This window comes from Nuphar pumila, chromosome 9, assembly GCF_984573655.1.
Source record: "Nuphar pumila chromosome 9, dmNupPumi1.hap1.1, whole genome shotgun sequence".
NCBI classification, from domain to species: domain Eukaryota; kingdom Viridiplantae; phylum Streptophyta; class Magnoliopsida; order Nymphaeales; family Nymphaeaceae; genus Nuphar; species Nuphar pumila.
In genome coordinates, this window is record NC_143257.1 from 70,562,691 (window position 1) to 70,585,885 (window position 23,195).

A 23,195-nucleotide genomic window follows, 5' to 3' on the forward strand; every position below is an offset into this window, starting at 1 on the left:
TAGATGAGGATGATGTAGACCTGGCGATGTATAAAATCTTTCAAAAGATGATGGCAAAAATGATGTCCGAGCAAGCTGGGGCAGGATCAAAGAAAACATCCTCTAAAACCGAGGTCAAAAGGAAGCCAGTGAAGAAGCATGTTAGGATCAACAAAAAGAAAATTCAGCAAAACAACACCCCTGAAGGCACAGAGTTAAGAGAGGAGGATTCCGAGGAAGAACAGTTTGTGTTCGTCCCGAGACATCTGCGACAAGTCAAGAAGGTGGCAGAGGAACCTGAATCAGTCAACAAACCTAAAGATGGAGTCCCGGCGGAAGACTTAGTTCAAATATTGACGAAGATGGTCAAAGACCTACAGATCCGAGATAAGGGAAAGAGGGTATATACAAGACAGGAATTCTACCTTGGTTTAGATGGGGACAGCAGCTTGGAAGATCTCCCCCAAAAATTTATTAAGTTCGATGGGTCCGGCAACCCAAAAGCCACCTCGCAATGTTCTTCGCCAAATGCGCCAGATTCAGTGAAGACAATCGGGCCCTCTTCTTGTGCTTTCCTTGCAGTCTAGAAGGCGTAGTAGCAAAATGGTATGCGGAGCACATCAACCCCGTTGAGCTGCAAAATTTTGATAAAGTTGTTAATCTGTTCGTGGAACGGTTCATGTTCAATACTGAGGCACTACCAACCCTCAATCACCTGTATAACCTGAAACAAGGAGATAAGGAAAAGGCCGTAGACTTTATTTGGAGGTGGAGAGATACCTACAACAAGATGAGAACCCCCATTTTAGAGGAGCACGCACTGCAAGTTATCCTAAACAATTTTTCTCAGCCTCTTAGAAGCCTCATTTCCACTTACCCATCAAAATCATTCATAGAGCTTATCGAACGAGCTGAGTGGCTCGAGATGGGAATGGACAATGGAAATTATGAGGGCATCACTCTCGTCAAGGGCAATCAAGACCTCAAGAAGAAGGTAAATTATACCTTTTTAGCTAACTCTGGGGGCAGTGGCAGCAAAGATAACAAGACCAAGCAGATGGGTCAGCAAAAGGAACCCTTCAAGCAGAATGACAAGCCAGTTCCCGCCAAGCAGAATGAGAAGATAAAACGTGAAGGTTGGGGTTATGACCGCCAATTCACTGCTCTGGAACAGTCCCTCGAGCAAGTTTTGGAGTACATGTTAAGCAAAGATATGATTAAACTTCCAAGAGTTGTTGATCCTCTGGTCTCCCTAGGAAAATGGAAGGACAAGTTCTGCAAGTTCCACCGAGCAGTTGGGCACGACACAGAACACTGCTTCCTCCTAAAGAACATCATCCAGAATTGCATTGATAAGAATCTTCTGATAGAGGACGAAGAAGAAGAACAACCCGTTGTCCTAACCAAGCCTTTCCCGGACCACTCCAAGAACTAATGACGTTGAAGTTTCTCTGTTTTTTTTCTCTTTTTTTAGTAGTCATCTTGTAGGGGCAAGTCAGCCCCAGTCTTTTGTGATCTTTTTTTTTTTATCACTTGTAAATATCCAAGTTTTGTTTTCAGTCGTTACTTATCAATGAAACATCAATTTTCTTCCTATCTTTGATATTCAATTCTTATTTCTTTTACCATATTGTGGTATCTTTTGTTGTTAAAATTATATTTTTAAAATATTCTTTTGTCATCAAATTTCCCATTCTTTTCAGGATGAGGGGCAATCCCGACATCCTCCATGAGAGAAATGATATTACCTAAGAGGAATTTTCAAAATCGTAAAAATCTGAAGAATTTCTGCAAGATCTTCATAATAATCACCAAAAGTTCAAAATTTTGGTCCAACCTTTTTCAAAATCAACCAACATATTGATCGGTTTCAAACCATTATTTTCAAAATTTAACCCTCATGATGATCTCTCCTCAAAATCAACCCTTATGTTGATTCTTCTTCAAAAGATCAGCTCTCGTGTTGACCATTCTTCAAAATCAACCTCACGGTTGATTCTTTTTCTAAAAATAATTTTCTCATAAACATTCTCATCTCATTTTAAAGATCCCACATGTAGGCAGGATCAAACAAATTTTTTTCCTTAATCAACTCTTTCATTTGTCGGTTTTTATCAGTCATATCCATTTTTATTCATCTTTATTGATTTTGTCAAATTTTATTGATTCTTTATTAATTTTATTAAGTTTTCTTGTCAATTTTTCTTTTTCTTTTACCCTTTCAGGTTAAGGGATAAACCTGATGCCTCTTTCTCATGAGGTACTCCTTTTTCCTTCTAAATTTCCCACTCAGGTTAAGGGACAAACCTGAATTTCCCTTTCAAGTTAAGGGATAAACCTGAACCTCGTCCTACGAGGTCCTTCTTCCTTCAGAATCAGGGATAACCCTGAAATCTTTCATCATCTTCCAAGTATCTTCAACTTTTCCATTCTTTTATCTAGAACTTCGTCATTCTTTGTCAATTCTTTATTAATCCTTATTCTTTATCAATTTTATTGATTCTTTATCATTTGTTATAAATTCTTTATCAACCTTTTATCAAATTTTGTCAAATTTGTCAATTTTATTCTTTTTCCCTTTCAGGTTAAGGGATAAACCTGAATCATCTTCCATTTTCATCAATTCTTAATTTATCTTTTAGCTTTTCCTTTTAAAGATTCAGGTTCTGACTCGAGTCTTCCTTTTTATCTTTTCTTTTGAAGTTTTGAGTTCAGACTCGGGCTTCCCTTTGGTTCTGATTGGACCAATCGTTTCTTTTATCTTTTCCTTTTAAGATTCAGGTTCCGACTCAGGTCTTCCTTTTATCTTCTTTTCTTTTGAAGTTTCGAGTTCCGACTCGGGCTTCCCTTTGGTTCTGATTGGACCAATCATTTTCTTTTATCTTTTTCCTTTTAAGATTCGGGTTCCGACTCGGGTCTTCCTTTTTATCTTTCATTTGAAATTCCGAGTTCCGACTCAGACTTCCTTTTGGATTTAATGCTCGTGTTGGAACCAATCGTTGGGTCGAAAATTCAAGTTTTCCAACTCGATTCTTTTTTTTATCTTTTATCTTGAAAATCCGGGTTCTGACTTGGGTTTTCCCCTTTATATATTCCATCTTCCTTTTAAATATCCGAGTTTTAACTTAGATTCCTATCTCCTTCATCAAACCCAATTTTCTCAAATTGGTCCTGCATCAAATTCCAAATTTCATAAATTGGTCCTTCCAAATTCCAATTTCTCAGATTGGTCCTTCAGAATTCCAGTTTTTCACTGGTCTTTTAAAATTCCAATGTTTACATAGGTCCTTCAAAATTCCAGTTTTATGCTGATCCTTCAAAATTCCAATTGGTCCTTCATCAAATTCCAATGTTTACATTGGTCCTTTCAAATTCCAATTTCATGAATTGGTCCCTCAAAATCCCATTTGGTCCTTTATCAAATTCCATTGTTTACATTGGTCCTTTCAAATTTCAATTCCATGAATTGGTCCTTCAAAATCCCATTTGGTCCTTCATCAAATTCCAATGTTTACATCGGTCCTTCCAAATTCCAATTGTCACAAATTGGTCCTTCAAAATTCCAGTTTTACGCTGGTCCTTCAAAATTCCAATGTTTACATTGGTCCTTCCAAATTCCAATTGTCACAAATTGGTCCTTCAAAATTCCAGTTTTACGCTGGTCCTTCAAAATTCCAATGTTTACATTGGTCCTTCCAAATTCCAATTTTCTCAAATTGGTCCTTCAAAATTCCAGTTTTACATTTGTCCCTCAAAATTCCAATTGGTCCTTCCTTCAAAATTCCAATATTTACATTGGTCCTTCCAAATTCCATTTTTCTCAAATTGGTCCTTCAAAATTCCAATTTTACACTAGTCCCTCAAAATTCCAATTAGTCCTTCCTTCAAAATTCTAATATTTACATTGGTCCTTCCAAATTCCAATTTTCTCAAATTGGTCCTTCAAAATTCCAGTTTTACACTGGTCCCTCAAAATTCCAATTGGTCCTTTCTTCAAAATTCCAATGTTTACACTGGTCCTTCCAAATTCCAATTGTCACAAATTGGTCCTTCAAAATTTCAGTTTTACGCTGGTCCTTCAAAATTCCAATGTTTACATTGGTCCTTCCGAATTCCAATTTTCTCAAATTGGTCCTTCAAAATTCGAGTTTTACACTGGTCCTTCAAAATTCCAATGTTTACATTGGTCCTTCAAAATTCCAATTTTCTCAAATTGGTCCTTCAAATTCCAGTTTCTGCATTGGTTCTTCAAAATCCCAATGTTTACATTGGTCCTTCCAAATTCCAATTGCTCAAATTGGTCCTTCAAAATTCCAATTTTACACTGGTCCTTCAAATTCTTTTACCTAGATCCTTTACCAAAATCTTCTCTTACCAAAAATTCCTTTACCAAGATCCCTGTCAAATTCCAGTTAACACTGGTCCTTTAGCAAATTCTTCTACCAAATCCCTTTTACCAAGATTTTTTTTCCCAAAATTCCTTAAACTCATTTTTTGAGTTGGTCTTGTAAAATCCAATTGTTTTGATCAAAATCGCTAAAATAAAAAAAAAAATTAGCCCGAGGTTCTGTCAAAATCTATATTGGGTGATTATTTCACAAAGGATTCTTAAAAAGTTCGCCAATATGTTAAAATTGTGTTGATTCCAATCTTTTACTGCACAAAAGAATCACCTCAGATTACCTCTAGTATTCTTTTCAAAAGGGTGAAGCTTCTTTGCGAAAAAGAGTAAGATTCAAATCTTCTCTCTGTTGATCAACCAAGAGGATGTAAGAAATATCCTTGGTATGATTAGCGAAAGAAATATTCAATGATGTTGAAAAGCTAGAAGCGAATCAATATTGATCATAGCTACGACGCATGTTTTAAGTTGATTCTCTGGCAATCAAGGCAGTGGAAATATCCTGAGTGATAAAAAGAATCCACTCCATCCATATCTCCTTATTCATTCATTTAAGTAGTAATCAAATATCTGCAAAAGGGATCTCTCAACTGTCGTCAAGATGAAGACGAATAGGCGAGCTAGACCCCCGGGGCCAAAGAAGATTTGGATCATCCCCAAGATGAAGAAGTTTGTGAAGGATCCTTCCAGGGAAAGTTCAGATCACCCTCGAGATGAAGGCGAGTGTGATGAACCTATCGACAAACCCTAAATGATATTTGATTTCTGCTATCATCTAAAAAACCTTTTGAGCCAATGTCACCAATATAATTCCTGAGAAAAAGAAGGATCGAAGCATATCCAAGATGACGGAGTTTGTGACGTACCCTTCCACGAAGAAAAAAAGAAAAGCCAGGACATCTCCAAAATGAAGGATAATGTAATGAACTTCCCCCCAAAAACCCAAGAAAGCTCAATATCTTAAGAAGAGTGCCAGAAAGATCATTATGGAAAAGTTCCAGGATATCAAACTGCCAAAATTGCCAGGAATCATCTTTTCTTATGTGAAATCCTTTCATCAATGTCTTTTTGCTGCTTGCTTTTATGAAATTAAGAGTATTTCTTCTCTATTGATATCAAGGAAATAGATAACTTCCTTAAAGAAACTCAACAACTTTAAAATTTGAATCTGACTCCGGAATCTATGAAGTTAACTTCATTTTGGAGGAAATACTCTAGGTAAAAAGAGGAAATATCTTTCGCACATACGTGCACATTTTCAAGCATTTGAATCAACTACAATTTCATCTTATTGGCAAAATTTTCTGGTTATCCAAGAATGAAATAAATGCTCCATATCTATTTTTCATGCAACCTAGCATTGTTTGTATCTTTTAAAGAGAGTTGCCTCGGTGAGGTATTTCTCCCAGTCCCATCATGGTCTTCCTCATCAAGGAGTCCATGCTTTGTATATCCATTCAAATAAAGATTATACCTAAACCTCGTCTCACGAGGTATTTTTCAATAATGTCTCATCCAGGTTAAGGGCTAAACCTGAGTCTTTTAAAAAATTCTTATCTTCGTCTCAACCTTGAGACTTCCTTCAAAATCTTTCCTTTTACCATTTCGGGATATTCATCTCAAAGTCCCATCACGATTTCCTCATTTTCTTCTATCCAAATTAATTCCGTTCTCGAGGATTTCATTCTCTTCCCAAAACCTTTTAGGGTAAGGTACAAAACTTGAAAAATAAAGTTTTTCAAAACAAATTCTTTCACACCCAGTTCAGACATTCTGACTGGGGCATTTTAAAGACAATTTGGTGTGTATTCTTTGCCGCTAAGCTCGGCTTACAAACCGGCTTAGCAGCAAAGAGGGGCATCTGTGAATACCCCAAATTTTCCAAAAAATCTAAAAGTGTTCTTTTCGCCCCTGGCCCCATCTTCTTAGAAAATCAAAGCCAAATTTCGATTATTCTTTAGATTTTTTGAATTGAATTCCATATTGATATATTCAAACTCGATTCCGGATCCAAACTCACTTTTCCTAACCCATTTTCTGAAGAAATTCTCCAAAAATAAACTCAAATCCTCAATAAAGCCTTCTTTGGTAAATATTTGTGAAATTTTATAAATGGTCTAGAAATCCCATAAGTTTTTAGAGTTTTGTTTTCAAAAAATACAAAAAATAGAAAATTTCTAAGAAAAAGAGCAAAAAAAAAATCAAAATCTCGAGAAGATAGGAAAATAAAAAAGAAAATACAAAAGTTCTTAAAAACCACCTTTTCTTATTTTGATAAAATCCATTTTTTAAAAGGCGCGATTTGGAAAAATCAATAAAATCGAAGGGGGGTGTTGAAAAAAAAGAAGAAGAAAAAAACCCTAAAGACGTGAGGATGTCTCTCTCGAAACCCTCCCTCTCTCCCCTTCTCGGCTCCCCTTTCACGAAAACCTTGAAACCCTACTTCCCATCGCCTCTCTCCGTTGCCGCCCATCTCCAACGAACCCACCGAAACCCTCCTCCTCCGCTCATCTCCAACCGACCACCCTCCCGAATTTTCCCCTTTTTCCTCTTTAAAAAGAGCACGCAGGGCTCCCAATCTTCACCCATCTTCACCCCACCACGCTCCTGATCCCCCTTCTTTTTCATTCTTCTTCACTCCTCTTCTTCTTCCTCCTCTTCTCCTTCTTCCTCTTCTCCTACTTCTTATTTCCTGAGTTTTGGTTCATCTGATCGAAGAAAGCCGACTACAAAGCACCTGCGTTTACAGGTGAGTAGCTCCTGTCTCTTTGATTTTTTTTAGAAACCCCCTTCCCCTTTCATAACATTGTCTTGTTCTTCTTTTGATTTTCATTTTTTTTCCTCCTTTTCGTAAGGCAACATGGTGGGATCGATTTGCCTATGGAAAAATCGACCCACCTGCCGCTACATCAAGGGAGCCATCAGACTCCAAAACTTATTTTATTTTGTTCTTTTCAAATTTTTCTTTATGTTTAAGCGTTTTTGAATATTCGTTGATCTAGCATTTGTTATTTTGTTTTGTTTTTTTTGTTATCTTGTGATCTTGATTTTTCGGTTGATATTATCGATTTGCCTTTCCTCATTTTTTTGACTTCCTGTTCACTCTCGTTTCCTGTTTATGTTCAACCTTTTGGTTTTGATGTTACCCGACAGTGTGTTCATATTTTTCTTTTTATATATATCGGCATTTAGTGTTTGATTCTTGTTGCTATTTCTCACTCTACATTCTGCTTCCAGCATTTTATCGTCTTTTATGCATATTCTCTTTAACGATGAGTCTGATGGGTCTTTCGCCTGATTGTTTCTGTATATCATTGTCTGGAAAGCGTGAGAGTTGCAGAGAGCGATCTACTTATTCTGACTTGAACTAAAAAAAAAGGGGGAAGATATGGTTATTAGTTGAGGACCTTCAGAAGGTTCTCAAAGATCTGAAACTACCCATCCTAGATCATACGACTGTTGTTGGGGTTTAAGAACAATATGATAACCAGATCGACGAGGCTATCAGGGTCGTGATATCTCTAAGAGTCCTAACACTTCCTTGAAGGGACAGAAACTGGCATGGATATTGGTCACAGATCAGGTGAACGTCATTCAAGGGTACCTCGTTCTCTCTGGTGATATTGGTCGTGGTCTGGGCCTGAAGGTAAGTAGCATCATGGTTGGGGGTCATGTTTTACAAAATGACTTTGTTCTTTTGTTTAAATAATAGCATCCATCTCTTGTTAATCTCATTTTTCATTCAGCATCAATAATTGACAAAAACAAAAAGTTAGAATTGTTATGTTCTAATGTTAGCCCTCACTATTGCATCTACAGGAGTTCGTATCTTTGATATCACATGATATTACCATCAAATATTTTTTTTTCAAAACCTTGCTCTTATCATGTAGCATTAATTCTCATGTTTTTGGATATCTCATCAAGAATTTCCTGTAAATATTTTAGTTTATTCTAGATGATCAGCTTACACCTTGATTTCCCCTTTGATCTCTAATTTTCTGTTTGTATCTTCTCTATGATTGCTGATCTGATCTGCCTCTCTCACTTCATTTTTATCTTGTTTTCAATTTCTACCTTCTTTATCATGCACGTCTGTGTGTTCTCCTATATATTACAGTAGATTTACACCTATCACACGTTAGCATTTTCTTTTTTTGTATTCACTGTTACCATCTCTACTGTGTGTGCTTTGGGTTTCACTATTTCTGCTTCATTTCTAACTTTCTATGGCTTTTGTTAGCAATACACTGAAATTTTGTTTTATTGTTGGCAGATACACATTAACCTTTTACTATGTTTGCATCATTGTCCTGTTTTGCTTATGACTTTCATACATATGCTCGGTCAGGGAGAATCATTCTTGTGATGCTTCTGAAAACACTATTGCAATCTGCCACCCCCCTCCGTCACCCTTCTTCTATACATATCAGACCTACATGTCCACCATACCACTGCTATTACTGCAGCATATGCACAAACCCCTGCTACAACCTCCCGTCACAGATCGCCATCAATCTGCAACATTGGAGCTGTTTGTGCCGACCAATGATGGGTCCTTCGACAGTCTACAGGAAATTTATGAGGCATTAAGAACACTCTCAGGTTCTTGACATAGAACCAAATGTCGGAATAAAGCAATCCTCCTGTCATTTTTTCTTTTTTTTTACCAGGATCCCTTAACCCATCATCTGCTAGGACAGGTAAGTTTTTATGCTCTTAAAATCAATATTATTTTATAATGTCAAAATCACCAACACTTATATATTTCACAGCATTTACCTTTAGTGATGCCTGCATTTTTTTTTTTTACATTGTATTATGAGTGTATCTGTATCTACTTTCACCAACACCTACATATTTTCAGTGATACATACACACTCCACTTACGACATCCACCCTAATAGTTATCTTCACTACAATACCTGTGCCCACCGTACATACTTTATTAGCCATGTTCCACTTTTTCACATTTATGCATGTATCACCACTTGTCACTCATGTCTGTAGGCATATACACCTCTCTAATCTCACTTGTATGTAGTGTGCCTGTAAATAACACTATTCATGTCATTGCACCTTCACAAACACGTAGGTATCACTTAGCTTCCATGGCACCTATCCTTTCCCCATTATCTTGCTGCAAAAGTCACTGTTCATCATTGCTCCTACTACACAATAATTCATTGCCACCAGTTGTGGCTTCAGCATAACAATATATCCATTTTCTGATCTTATATTCATTCATTAAACTCCTATTGTGATCTCATATTTTCGCTATGTCAGTCATGGTTAATGGTGATCCCTAACTGCTTAGCCTTAGCTGTTAATAAGTGTCAATTGTAAGTAGGGTGACTCAGTCGGTTTAAAGCAATTAGTGCATTTTAGGTGTTTAACATTAGTTCTTTGTAAATCCTTCACACTAGTGTTTAACATTGAGTGTAGTAACATCTTTATGTGATTGATAAGTAATTATGTGTGTGTGTTCAATAGTAATAGTATGGTCATTAGTATAATCAGTCTAGGCTGTGTTAGTGTGTTGGTTGTTATTATATGCATTAATAGCTAGAGCATGTGGGATTCTAAGTAGTGAGCAAATTTTGTTAGTAGCCTGGGTTAGCACAGTGTGAGTTGGCAGGTTGTAATAGCTTTTGTTAGCAGTTTTCGTAGTATGTATCATCAATTCATTGCTGCGCACCGATTGAATGGGCTGTAGCAGGGAATGAGTAATAGCAGCAAATGAACCTATGTTAATACCGAATATCGGGATGTAGGTTGTGTTAATATCTTAGCAGCGAATGTGTAGAGATCGGGTGAATTGTCTTGTGTGGTTAGCAATAGTTGTTTACATGCATTAGCAATTTATGTGAGCTAGCAGGTTGGTTATCATATATTGCATTATTTGGAGAGGAATGTCATATGGTTAATCTATGTTAAATAGTGTATGTACATACAATCAGCATTGTGTGGGTGCATTAACAGTTAGGGCATGGTTAGCAATGACCAAATGTGTTAGGTGGTGTGTTACAGTTACTATTTCACATTTGAGTTTTTTTCTTTTTTCTTTACTAAAGTCTTATGATTAAGTCCAACCGCTTCTTACATCTGAGTTTTACTATGTCTTTGCTTATTGTTGAGTAGTGACTCCCAGTGCCTTCTGCTCTCATTAATTGTTATCTTCCCTGGTAAGTGTTTTTTTTTCTTTTTTTTTTGCTTTAGCAGTTCAACATTTTTCTTTTTAGTATATACTAGCATCGATTTTAGCATGTGTTTTCATTTACCTGGTATGTTTCAACACTGCCATATGTGTCATAACATACAGTAGGTCAAATACATCATATATATGTACCCATTTCCTCATCAACATTCAGATATCATCACACCTCACTATCTACTACCAACCTCAACCCCCTTTACAGTAGCTCTAGTAGTAGGTCATCACCTCCACAATTGCCATTTGAATGTTATACAACACCATCACATGCATTATCGAATTCATCATATAGTATAACATTCATACCCTGCACTCCAGCTTCACCAGGCTACAACATTACCTCATTAGGCTACCATTTTTAGGCTCAGTTGTACTCTCACTGTTGCAAAATACAACATTCCCCTTTCGGTCAATACTCACTTGCATACCATATCCATACCTACATATTAACTAGTCATTTGTAGATTAGTTAGGCATAGACATTTTTCAGTTGTATAACATATAGCAGTTTATATTCACCCTTTTCACAGCCACCTGCTGTATCATATCTACAGCCCTATGACTTCTAGTACAATAAGTTGAGGTTCTTAGCAAGTGTCTGGATTACGAGGGAGCCGGGATAATGTTGATAATCCATGTATGAAATGGAGCAAAATTCTGCTCCCCTTTGCCAATAAGATTAAGGTCAGCATAGTCATATTTTTGTCGTGTAAATTACCTAACTGAAAAGGTAATGTCTAGAGTCTTATACATGTAGCCCAAACATCCATTTTCAGCATATTACACATGCATCTTTAGATGTGCATTTCTTTATCCAATTCATTTCAATACATGTGTTTTCTCATTCATGATATGTTAAAATTTCATTAATTCAGAGCATAGACATAACATTCTATCATCCTGCATCTTAAATACAATAGAATGTTTCCATTATATATACATATATTCTCTTGCTTGTGCTAAACTCTGCCTTTTGCAGGAAATACATAAAAAAATGCAATTCTTTTCTCAGCTTAGAAATTCTTTATTTAATAAAATGGTGTGATAGTTAGATGATCATGAGAAACTTCACATTTCCAGTTTATAAATTAGAGCATGTAAAATATCAGAAATTGCTTGTTTCATCTCATTTCTTCCCTTATTGCAAAATTCCACAAATGGTGAAACACGAATAGCACGTGCACCATTCTAATAAGAGGTAATTAATTCTAAGCAAATGACTCACATTGATGGCCATAGTCAAAATGTGGGCAATGCTTAGGATTCTTATCTTTTATGGAATAACATTGGATCCACACTGGATCTCCTTCTAAAAATCATTATATTTTAAAATATTTTCTTATTTTATCAAAGTTTAACTTAAAATTAACTCAAAAAATATATCAATGACCATAGTCAGGATATATTGAGAGTTAATTTCATTTTTTTAAACTCTATAAAAGCACTAAAATATATTTTATTCTTCACTTAAATTTAAATGTAGTTATTATATAATACATTCAATGACCATAGTCAGGAATGTATTATATCATTAATCTCATTTACGTTCATTTAAAGAATGAAATATGATTTTCAAAATCCAATTTCAAATTCTTTAAATTCATTCATCATTTAGGATAGAATTACATCATATTTTCAGAATTCCCTTTTCAAAATTCCAAGTGATTCTTTTTCTTCATTTCTCAGATCAAACCTTATTTATGGATTCAAATTCAATTCTATTTCTCAAGATTCAAAAATCCAATTTCAAAATCCAATCTGACTTTGAAATTTCAAAATCATCTTGTACTTCAATTTTCAGATTCAAAATCTAAACTTCAAAGTTCAAATTAACTTTGAAGTTTCTGATTCATCTTCTGATTCTAACTTCAGATTCAAAGTCCAATTTGACTTTGAAATTCATTTGTATATTCGCGATTCAATTTCTAAACTTTAAATCAAATTTCAAGTTCAACTTCATCATTGGATCTCAGACTTTAGATCCAATTCCATTTAGAATCCATAATCTAATTCCACTTTGGATCTCAGACTTCAGATCCAAAACCCAGTATAGGATCCAGAATCCAATTCCATCTTGGATCTCAGACTTCAGATCCAAAATCCATTCTAGGATCCAGAATCCTACTTCACTTTGGATCTTAGACTTCAGATCCAAAAATCCATCTTAGGATCCAGAGTCCAACTCTATCTTGGATCTCAGATTTCAGATCCTAAGCCCATTTTAAATTCCAAAATCCATCGTAGGATCCAGAGTCCAACTCTATCTTGGATCTCAGATTTCCGATCCTAAACCCATTTTAAGATCCAAAAACCCATTTTAGGATTCAGAATCCAATTCCATCTTGGATTCTAGACCTTGGATCTAATTCTATTTAGGATTCAGAATCTAATTCCATTCCCAATTTTAGATTTCAAATCCAATTCCATTTTCAGATCTCATCTGAACTTCCTAAATCCATTTCTATTTTTTAAATACCATTTGATTTTCTCAGATCCATCTTGATTTCAAATTTGAAATTCAAAATCCATTTCAAATACTCATTTCCTTCCTAAATCCAAGTTTAAGATCCGAATTCAAAATCCATTTCTAACTTTGAAACTTCAGTTCCTTTCATTTCAAGTTTCAAACCATTTTTTCTCAAAAACCAAGATTTATTCTCCCAGCTCTGATTTACTTCAAAGACTTAGAACTTCTCTGATCTATCTCAAGTTCTAAGTTAGATTTAATCATTTCTTCACTCCCTTACCAAGTTCATCTCAGAATACTTGGAAATTTTCAAAACATCTTTTCAAAAAGAGCATACATCCTTGCATTGCACAAGCATGATTCTTTGTGCATTTAGATCTTTAGGATAAATTCTCAGATGATATTTAGGCAAACAAAAGGCATAAATTCGATCCTTGGTTCGATTACCCTTGGTAAAGGCGCTAGGAACGGTCGAACCTCCTATCAACGAGCAAATCCCGTCTCTCCATTTTTTCTGCAATATATTTCAAAACGGTGGTGAGTAATTTTCTAAATATTTGCAAATCAAGGTCAAGTGAGACCCCGCAAAAGAGTTCATCTTCTCTCTTTATTTTCTTTTCTTTTCTCTTCTCTCTTCTTTTTCTTTCATTTATTTTTCTCCCCTCAAAAAGGAGGAAAATAGAGGTTAGAAAAGGAAAAGAGAAGGAAGAGAGAGAAACCACAAAAGAGAAAAAAATTTGCGATGATCACAGCTGGAAATTTCTTTAAAAGAGGGGGCTATTGATCAAAAAAAGGGGGATTGAATTTTCTGGTCTTTTTGGTTTTTCGTAGGGACATTCTTCTCAGCAGCGTGGAGAAGCATTTCCCCATCCACCTTCAGCCGAGCCGCACAACATCTCAGCAGTCTCTGCATTTCCCTCAGCCCACCTGCAAGAGATACAACCATTATCTTCCTTCCCAGCTTTCTTCAGCCCAGCCATAGAAAACAGACCCTTTTTTGCTGCTCTTTTCCTTCATCAAGCGTGAAGAAGGACTTCTCATTTTCTTTCAGCCCAGCCGCAGTGGATCCAACTACTTCTCTCTTTCTTCAGCCCACCAGCAGGCTACCGTTTCATCCTTCTTCAGCTCAGTAGGAGGAGGTCCAGCGTGAAGCAACACTTCTCACTTCTTCATCCCACCAGCAGGTTGCCGTCTCATCCTTCTTCAACCCATCAGCAGAGAATCCACCATCTTTCTTGTTGTCTACAGCAGAAGAAGATCTAACGGCTCCATCAAACCTAGAGGCTTTTAAAAGGTGACCTCTGAAAGGCCTCCAAGCTGCAAATCCAAAGAGGAATCGATTCCTCTGGTTCAAGGATCAACCGATCCACCCCTGAAAGAAACACCCTCTTCAGTCTCCATCAAACTCAGAAGCTGCCCCATCTTTTCATTCCATTTGTTTCATGAGGGCACCTCATGGCCTGTACAATTCCTTACAAGAAATTCATATGATGCTGATGATAATGGATTTCTCAAGGAGCGGGACCCCATCTGCGATTCGAGCTCTTCCTCCCTTTATCGTCTACCCTCCTCTCTTCCTAGCAGAGGGGAACCTCTATCTTTCTCCTGCTTCTTCCACTTGGGATCGATCGAGCTTTTCAAAGAGGGCAATAGGCGATTTCTTTTGTTATCATCGCAAAAAATTTTTTCCTCCCTTGCGAGAAAGAAACAAATTTCGCGAGTCAAACTCGACCAAAGTTTTGAAAATTGTTTTGAAAATTTACTCGCCTCCGTTTTGAAAATTTGCGGGAAAATTCCATGGAATGGGATCCGCCTGTCGGTACGAGGTTCAACCGTTCCTGGCACCTTTACCAGGGGTAATTGAACCAAGGACCAATTATGTGCTTTAACTTGACTCAAATATCTAAATTATGCTCTATTTTTCCTAGAATGCACAAAGAATCAGGCTTGTGCTATGGAATTTTGAAAAATGCAAGTTTGAGAAAATTTGATGTTTGCTTTGGAAAATTGAAATATGCTGGAAAAATGATTGGAAAAGTACTTGAAATTGGGATTCCTGGGAAAATCATTGAAGTTCATTGAAAATCAGAAATTTGCATTGGAAAGTGATTTCTCAGGAAAGCTTAAAAATCTGAGAAAATTGGTTTTGAGATTGGAAACTTGGAATTGATTTTATGAGAAAATGGATTTGAGAAATGTTGGGAAAATCAGGAAATTCATTGGAAAAGGATTTCTGAAAGGGAGAATGAATTCTCAAGAAAACTAGGTTCTCAGGAAAATAGGAAATCTGAGAAAATCGATTTTTGAAAACTTGGGATTTTGAAATTTGAGAATTTTAAAACATTGGAAAATCTTGGTGTGAACTTGGGAAATGCTTTGAAATCTCTTTTAAAAACTCAGGATTTTGAGAAAATCAGATCCTGAGAAAGACTTGAGAATTCTTGAGAAAGCTGAATTTTCTGAAATTGAAATTGGAAAATGAATTTGAGAATAATGCAATTTGAATGATATGAATGAATGAATATGAATTTGAAAAGGGAATTTCATTGAGGAATTGGGAAATCCTTTTAAAACTTTAAAAAATGCAGTGCATTTTGAAGTTAGCCTAAGTGTGTAGGCTGAATGTGGCTAATATGAAAATCATAAATCTTGGTTTTCTTCGTATTCTGACTATGGCCATAAATACGAATCCCACCGAGTTTATAAACTCCATAAAAGCTTATGCACGTGCCATTCGTGTAAACCATAGTGAATTTGAAATAATGTGCATGAATCATATATCACATATTAAAATTTGCATAAATTAAACTATATGCAATGCAGCCCTATTCTAAGCAGAAATGTAACTCTTATTCCAAATATTACATTGATTTTTACATTGAATTGAAATAAAAGAAATAAAATGGCTAAGTCTTCTTCTTGAATATTCCTGCAAAACTGGAAAACAAGGTTAGCACAAAAATGTAGGTTTTTCTGAATTTATCCGAAAATATGGGAAATTATCGGATATTATTCAGATATAAACCCCAAATCATACCCCCTTTGATATAAACATGATAAATAATGAATAAATTTCGAAAATAAACTTGAAAATTCGAAATTGGGGTCAAAATGACCAAAATACCCCTGATGACCTTGAAATCAGGGTTTTCTGAAAGAATTTTTAAAAATTTTGGAATTTCGAAAATCAAATGAAATAAATAAAACATAATATGATAAGATATGATGATATGCATGAAATTTTGGAGAATTAGAAATTGAAATTTCGAAATTTAGGTCAAAATGACCAAAATACCCCCAATAACAAGACTATGGCCTTGAAACCAGGGTTTTCTGAAATAAATTTTGTAAAATTAAAAAATATGAAATGAAAATGACATTGAAATTAACCCTAATATGATTCTACATGCTTATGCACATGATAAAAACCCTAAAATGGCGAAAATATCATAAAACATCGTATTTAACCTGATTTTCGCTTCTAAATTTAAATATAAACTAACACATGGAGAAAATAAACTTGGAATTAAACCAAATTTGGCATGGACACCTAAAATAACCCTAGAAACATAATAGATCTCGAAAATCTATTTTTTTTGTATTTTTAAATATGGAAATTCAAATAAAAACCCTAAATTTTGTGATTTTTGCCTAAAATGTTGATTCTAAAGGAGATTTAGGATATCAAATTTCCATAAAAATTTCCCAAATTTTATGGGGTGATATAGGACAGTATGGAAAGTATTTTTTACTTTTACACTTTCTGGTTTTGACCTATGGTCGGAGCTTTACCACTCCGGCAAGTCGGATCGGAATCCGGCGACTCTAGTAAATGAGGGAAACAGAAAGGTTTCGGTAGAAAATGTGGGAAAAATGGCAGACAGATGGGAAAATGGCTGAGATTGTGGGAAAAGGTTCCTGACAAACAGAGGAAGATTTGATCTTTTGACACCATTGGGATTCGGGTTATGTTTTGGAAAAGGTCATGCTGTTATCAGAGACCTAAATCTCTGAGATTTCTGGATATTGGAATCTGTTAGACAGAAAGGGAAAATCCGGGAAAAATAATGAAACAGATCCAAAAATTCCCAAATTTTTGGGAATGACAGGAAATTATGTTAGGAACAACTTTCATGTTTCAAGTTTTTGCAGACAGGTTACAGATTGGATGGATTCAGTGCATTAAGGTCTGTCTATACCCTGACGAAAGAAAATCGATATTTTCCCAGAGGTCTGAGAAATCCGATTTTTTTCAAAGGTCAAAACTACTTGGAAAAACCTAAAAAATTTTCGATCACTAGTAGATTCCATGATGAATACACTGTGATTTTTTTAAGGACGATTTGAATCTCCCACAGGGGTGATTCCAAAGATTTTTGTCTGCTAAAGCATAAATTGGAAATTCAGAGAGACAGAAAACCCGATGTAGGGTTTGATTTTCTAAATGGAGTTACAAAACCAGATTAGACTTGGGTTTTTTCAGAAGATCAAAGACACATAGATCTAATAGCCATACAATTTACAAAATTTATTGATGAATAAATGCATGTGAAATAGTGCATGGATTTCATACCAAAATGACAATTTAAACATTCTAAGTTAAGTAGTAATGAAATCTATATGGCATGAATGAAAAGGCTAATAAACTGAAAAATTTCATAAAATATAAGACTAAACAAAATTCAATGGGGGACATGATTCATTTTCTTGATGTTGGCTTATGAAACAAAAGATTCAATCTATCGATTAGATGAATCTTTCTTTATCTTAGCCCATATACATGTAGTATGTGTTTTTCTTACTTCCTAACACTTATAATCATGAAAGAAGCTCCCACATCATTATAGACTCATTTTCTTTTCTTTTTTGAACTAACTGCCCAGCATTCACATGAACATAGCCTTTTAACATTCTCTTTCAATCACCCGATATTAGCAAAATTTGATAAAAGCTTTAATAACACAAGAATGGATCTTACCTTGGTACCTTGGTGAAATGAGTAGTGGTTGTGGTGATGATGGAAGGAAGGTTGTAGATCTGCTACACTTGTTTGAGGGAAGTTGAAGGTAAAGGAGCTGCAATGGTGTGGCGTAGGAGGAGGCTCGGCTGGAGCTTCACTAAGGCTTCAATTAGCGATGAAGGTTGGAGCAAGTAGGGAAGCAGCTGGGCATCCCTTGGAAGAGGTGGCTGCAGTGTTGAAGTGGCTGGCTGCAGTGTTGAAGTGGCTGGCTGCTTTGGATGCAAGAAGGCCTGCAGGTGGCTGGAATAGCTGCACAAGCTGGATCAATGGTGGTGGTTGGAGGAAAAGCTGCTGTGGTGTGGCTGGAGCAGCACCTGTAGTGGTGATGGCTGGAGCAACAAGACTTGAAGGAGAGAGGTGTGAGAGTGATGGCTGTAAGGGAAAAGAAAGAGTTGCAGCAAGGAGGGGAAGAGAAAGGGAGAGAGAGAGAGAAGGGGTTAGAGAAGAGAGAGACGTTGAATGGGAATCCCCCCCAGCCGTTCTTTTCTTTTTTTCTTTTTATCATAACTTAGGTTTTGATTAACTCAAAACCTAAGTTACTAATAATATTTCATGAAGGAATATACGTGAATGGCTGCAGCCATTGCTTTTGGGGAAAATCCAAAGGGGAATAAGGAAGAAAGGGGAAAGAAGGAAGGGAAGAAAAAGGAAAGAAGAGGGGAAGAAGGAAAAGGAAAGAAAGGGGAAGAAAGGAGAGGGAAAGAAGAAGAAGGAGGGGCTGGAAAGACTATACGTGAGTGGAGGGAGAGGAAAGAAAGGAGGAAAGAAAGAAAGAAAAAAAGAAAAAGGAAGAAGAAAGAAAGAAGGAAAGAAAAAAAAAGAAATAAAAAAAATAAAAAAAATAATAATAAAAAAAGAATAAGAAAATGGAGGAAGAAATAAAGGAAATGGGCTGGAGGTTTGGGTGACCCCCTTGTGGGTCCCACCTCTCTAAAATGCAAAATAAATAAATTAAAAAAAAATGAACAAATAAAAGAAAATTGAAAGGAATCAAAGAATATATATATATATTTTTTAATAAAACAGAAATGTAAATGAGTGGGCCATCTCAGAGCGGGTCCAAATTCTACTTTTGAAATTTATTTTGATGATTAGAGGGGTAAAATAGTCTTTTCAGAAAATTTCCACGCGAAACAAGCTATTTTTGGCAGTTTTTAAAACGAGCTCGGATTTTGAAGTTCAATACCCCATCGCGAAGCAAATCCAGTGTAGAATTTAAAAATTTGATTTTGAAAGAAATCCAGATTGTTTTTCTCGAGAAAATATTTCCAAACAAAATGAGCTATTTTTGACAGTTTTTGAAATGAGCTTGAATTTTGAAGTTTAATAGCTCGTTGCAAAGCAAATCCAGTGTAGAATTTGAAAATTTGAGTTTGAAATGAATCCAGATTGTTTTTCTCGAGAAAATATTTCCAAATTTAGAATCTCGGGGGTAAAAATGTCAATTTTGGAAACCCGGGGTTTGAAATTGTTTCCTGAAAACTTTTAAAACTCGATCTGGATTGAAATTTATAAAACTGGAGTTCTGGACTTCGAAAATGGAATGAAATGTGATGAAATGTTATGAAATGCTGAGAAATGATATGAAATGATGAGAAATGACATGAAATGCTATGCGAAATGCTAACCCTGAATAAAGAATTTTGGATGTTAGACCCCGATTGACACTTGTACCAGTTCAAAAAGTGTTAAAATTGACAAAATTTGCAAAAATGGTTGAAGAAATGATTTTCGAGCTCTGCCAAGCTAGAGTAACACTGAAAATTAGGGTTTGAGCTGGATTCAACTGAAATGAACTGGATTGAGCTGGGTTTTAGAGTTTCAGAACTCAAATGAACTCAACGGACACTGGCTCAACTGACCTTTCCAACTGAATTTTCAAGAAAAGCTGCCATTTTTAGAGAAATGGTATGGAATGGTCACTGAAGCGAAGTGAATTACGAATCTGAGCTGGGTTTGAGCTGAAACAAAGGTTACTAATACTGACATGAACTAAAATTGAAGCTCGAATACTAGCTCAATTGACTGAACTCAACTCAATTTCAGTTGAAAGAGCTAAAATGGACTAAAATGGGCTCCTAGACACTTGGAAATGGTTTTGAACTGAAACTGGAGCACTTGAACTCCTGGTGAGCTCAAGTTAGACTCTAGGGAACATGACTGACTGGGAATGACTGACTTGGAGACAATTGGCTTGGATTCGAGTGAGAAATGAACTCATTTTTGAAGAAATGATCCCATTTTGGCATGAATGGTCAGAAATGAAAATGGTCTGTTCATTGTGAGCTCAGATGAGCTTGAGATGACTGATATTTTAACTGTCCTGAACTGACCAATGAGCTTAGTTGACTCCGACTGACTCGGGTCTGGGATGACCTAGGGGTAAAATGGTGATTTTCCTAATGAAAATGGGTAAAATGGTGATTTTCTGAAACTGACTCGGGGTTTGACTCCTACATTGACCTAACAGGGTTGGCACTGCCTGAGGAGGATTGTTTGAGAATGGATGTGGAAAATTTGGGGTGTTTACACCGTTGCAGCAGTTGACGTGGCTTGCATTCTGGTTTATCTAATGTGTCAAGAATCGATGATGTCGTTCAATGGCATCATCGATTCAAACTTGGATGTCAAAATTTATCAAATAATTATCCCCCTTTAAAGTTTTTTTTTTTTTGGTTCATTCCAATGTCCTGAGTATTCCAAATAACATCTTTAGATCATTTTTAGTGGATATCAGTTTCATCCTATTACATAACCATGATTCATTGTTTGAAAAGATTATCTTACAAAACATTTCAGTTTTTAGTCTCTTTTAAGTACAGTGTTTAAGGATTCAGACGTCATCTCTGTTAATTTCCTCATATATGCATATTCTTCTTACTTAAATTCAGTTTTCAATCGTTCATATATCTTTAGTATTTGCAAGTATGCATGGTTTAAAAAAAAAAATGCATATTTCAGGTAAAATGATGGCTAGAAATGCTTATCATACAGCAAAAACAGTGCTCTTGACCAAGGCACTACATACGAATTCAATCTCACCTTTGATTTTATCCCTCACAATCTCATATCAGCATCTTTGTTATTAGATTTCCCTGTTTTTATCTTGCAGAACATCTTTTTAATAGCATTACTAGTTGATTTGGGTTCATGAAGATGCTAACTACAGGGCATATTAGCAAACCATTCAGTTGACCATTCGTTCTTTTTATTTTGTATCATTCATTATCTTGGTAACTTCTTTTGCTCACCTATGATCCATGTTTCTCTGTCACTATAATTTCTTTATGAGGATGATGAACCCAGCAGATGGATCTCGCGTTGTCACTTTCTAATCAGCATCCATTCTTTAGATGTTGTTATTTTTATAACTTTCGGATATATGTGGTTGATTGTTGTGCTGTTATACATTGGTGGCATTAAAAGAAACATAATGTGTGCCTGGTGGTATTAATTTCAAGGATGTTTAGAGAGGATAGAGAGAGAGTACAATGGATCCTCCTGTACTTGGTGCTTCTCTGATGATAACTGTTCTACAAGTGACTCGATTACCTAACACAGAGGTTGCTTCAGTAATTTTGATTTGTGACTTCATTTATGGTTTTTTTTTTTTGGTTTTTCATACCAGCGTCTACACCTCATGTAAGTGTAACGATTGCAGAAAACCGTGATGCTGGAGCTAACAACAAGCTCAAAAGATCCATGTGAAGCCTACATGACATACGCATATTATCCAAAACCTTGTATAAATTTCAGGATGGTATGATTGGTTATAGAGTATCCTGAGAGACCATTTAAAGGTGTGCTTGTCATCAGACATTGTCCAGAACTTGACAGATCTCTACAGCTCCTCATTCATGATATTTCTATCATTTTGGCCTGCTAGTATAGTCATTGGTGATATTTTGGGTACATCTAGTGTTAGCAGTATATACTTTTTTTTCTTTATTGCACGGTTTATATGATCTTAGTAGGGTTATTAATATATTCCATAGTCCATTTGTATATTCCCAGTCAGATGTATTCCCGGGTATTGCCATAGCTTTCGTTTACATGTCACGGGTGAAAATTTGATCATAATGTATGTTCTCCATTACATGGATATATATATCTATCTATATACATGCCTTCATGTACATTTTTTTTTGCATAAACATTTAGGGGTCCTTCCATGTATATTCGAAGATATGTATTTTTATATGTATATTTCATTTAATAGGAGTTTAAGCATTTAGGCATCCATTAGTATATTTTCCATTTAGCTTGGGCATGGCATCTAGGTATTTTCACATACATTTTATTCATACTTTAGATATCATATTTCATCAATAGGTGTCCTTTCAATGTAATTTAAGCATAAGTAGCTGGGTATTGGTGTTTATGTGAAATCTTCAATTCTTCTACTGTATTTGGAGTTTCTTGTGTCAACTCCCATTTGCAGGAAAATCTGGAGGATGCTGATTATTTTGACTTTGGATTTCTTTTATTCATGTTGCTTTATGTCAGAGATGTAACAATTCAATTTGTTATAATATTTACTTTTACTGCGTAGATTAGGATACATATCATGTAGTTTGATTTTGTAATATCCTGATCTTATGAATCATGCATTTTATTTCAAAATCACTGTGGATGAACATGAATGGCACATGCACCAACTCTTAGAGAGTTGATGAACTCGGTGGAGTCCATATTTATGACCCTAGTCGGAATATGGACGAGACCCAGATCCATCATCTTTCTTCTAGTCACACTGAGCCTACACTCTTAGGCTATCTTAAATTGCACATCATATTTCCAATTTTGCAAAACATTGTGAATTAAATCAAATAAACTCTGAACATATTCATGGCCACAGTTAGAATATGTGAAGGATTTATTTTGACTTAATACACATTTTTCCAACAAAATCTCTCAGAAAATCACTTCAAAGTGCATTCATTCATTCGAATCACCTGCATCATGGCATCATCTGCTTTTCTCATGATTTTCTCAAGAAAACTTCATTCCATGGAAATCAGTTCCTCAAGAAACTTCTAAAATTTTCAAAATCGGATTTTCCAAGTCAAGTTTTCTCGTGATTTTCCCTGAAAAATGTTGTTTTCTTAAGATT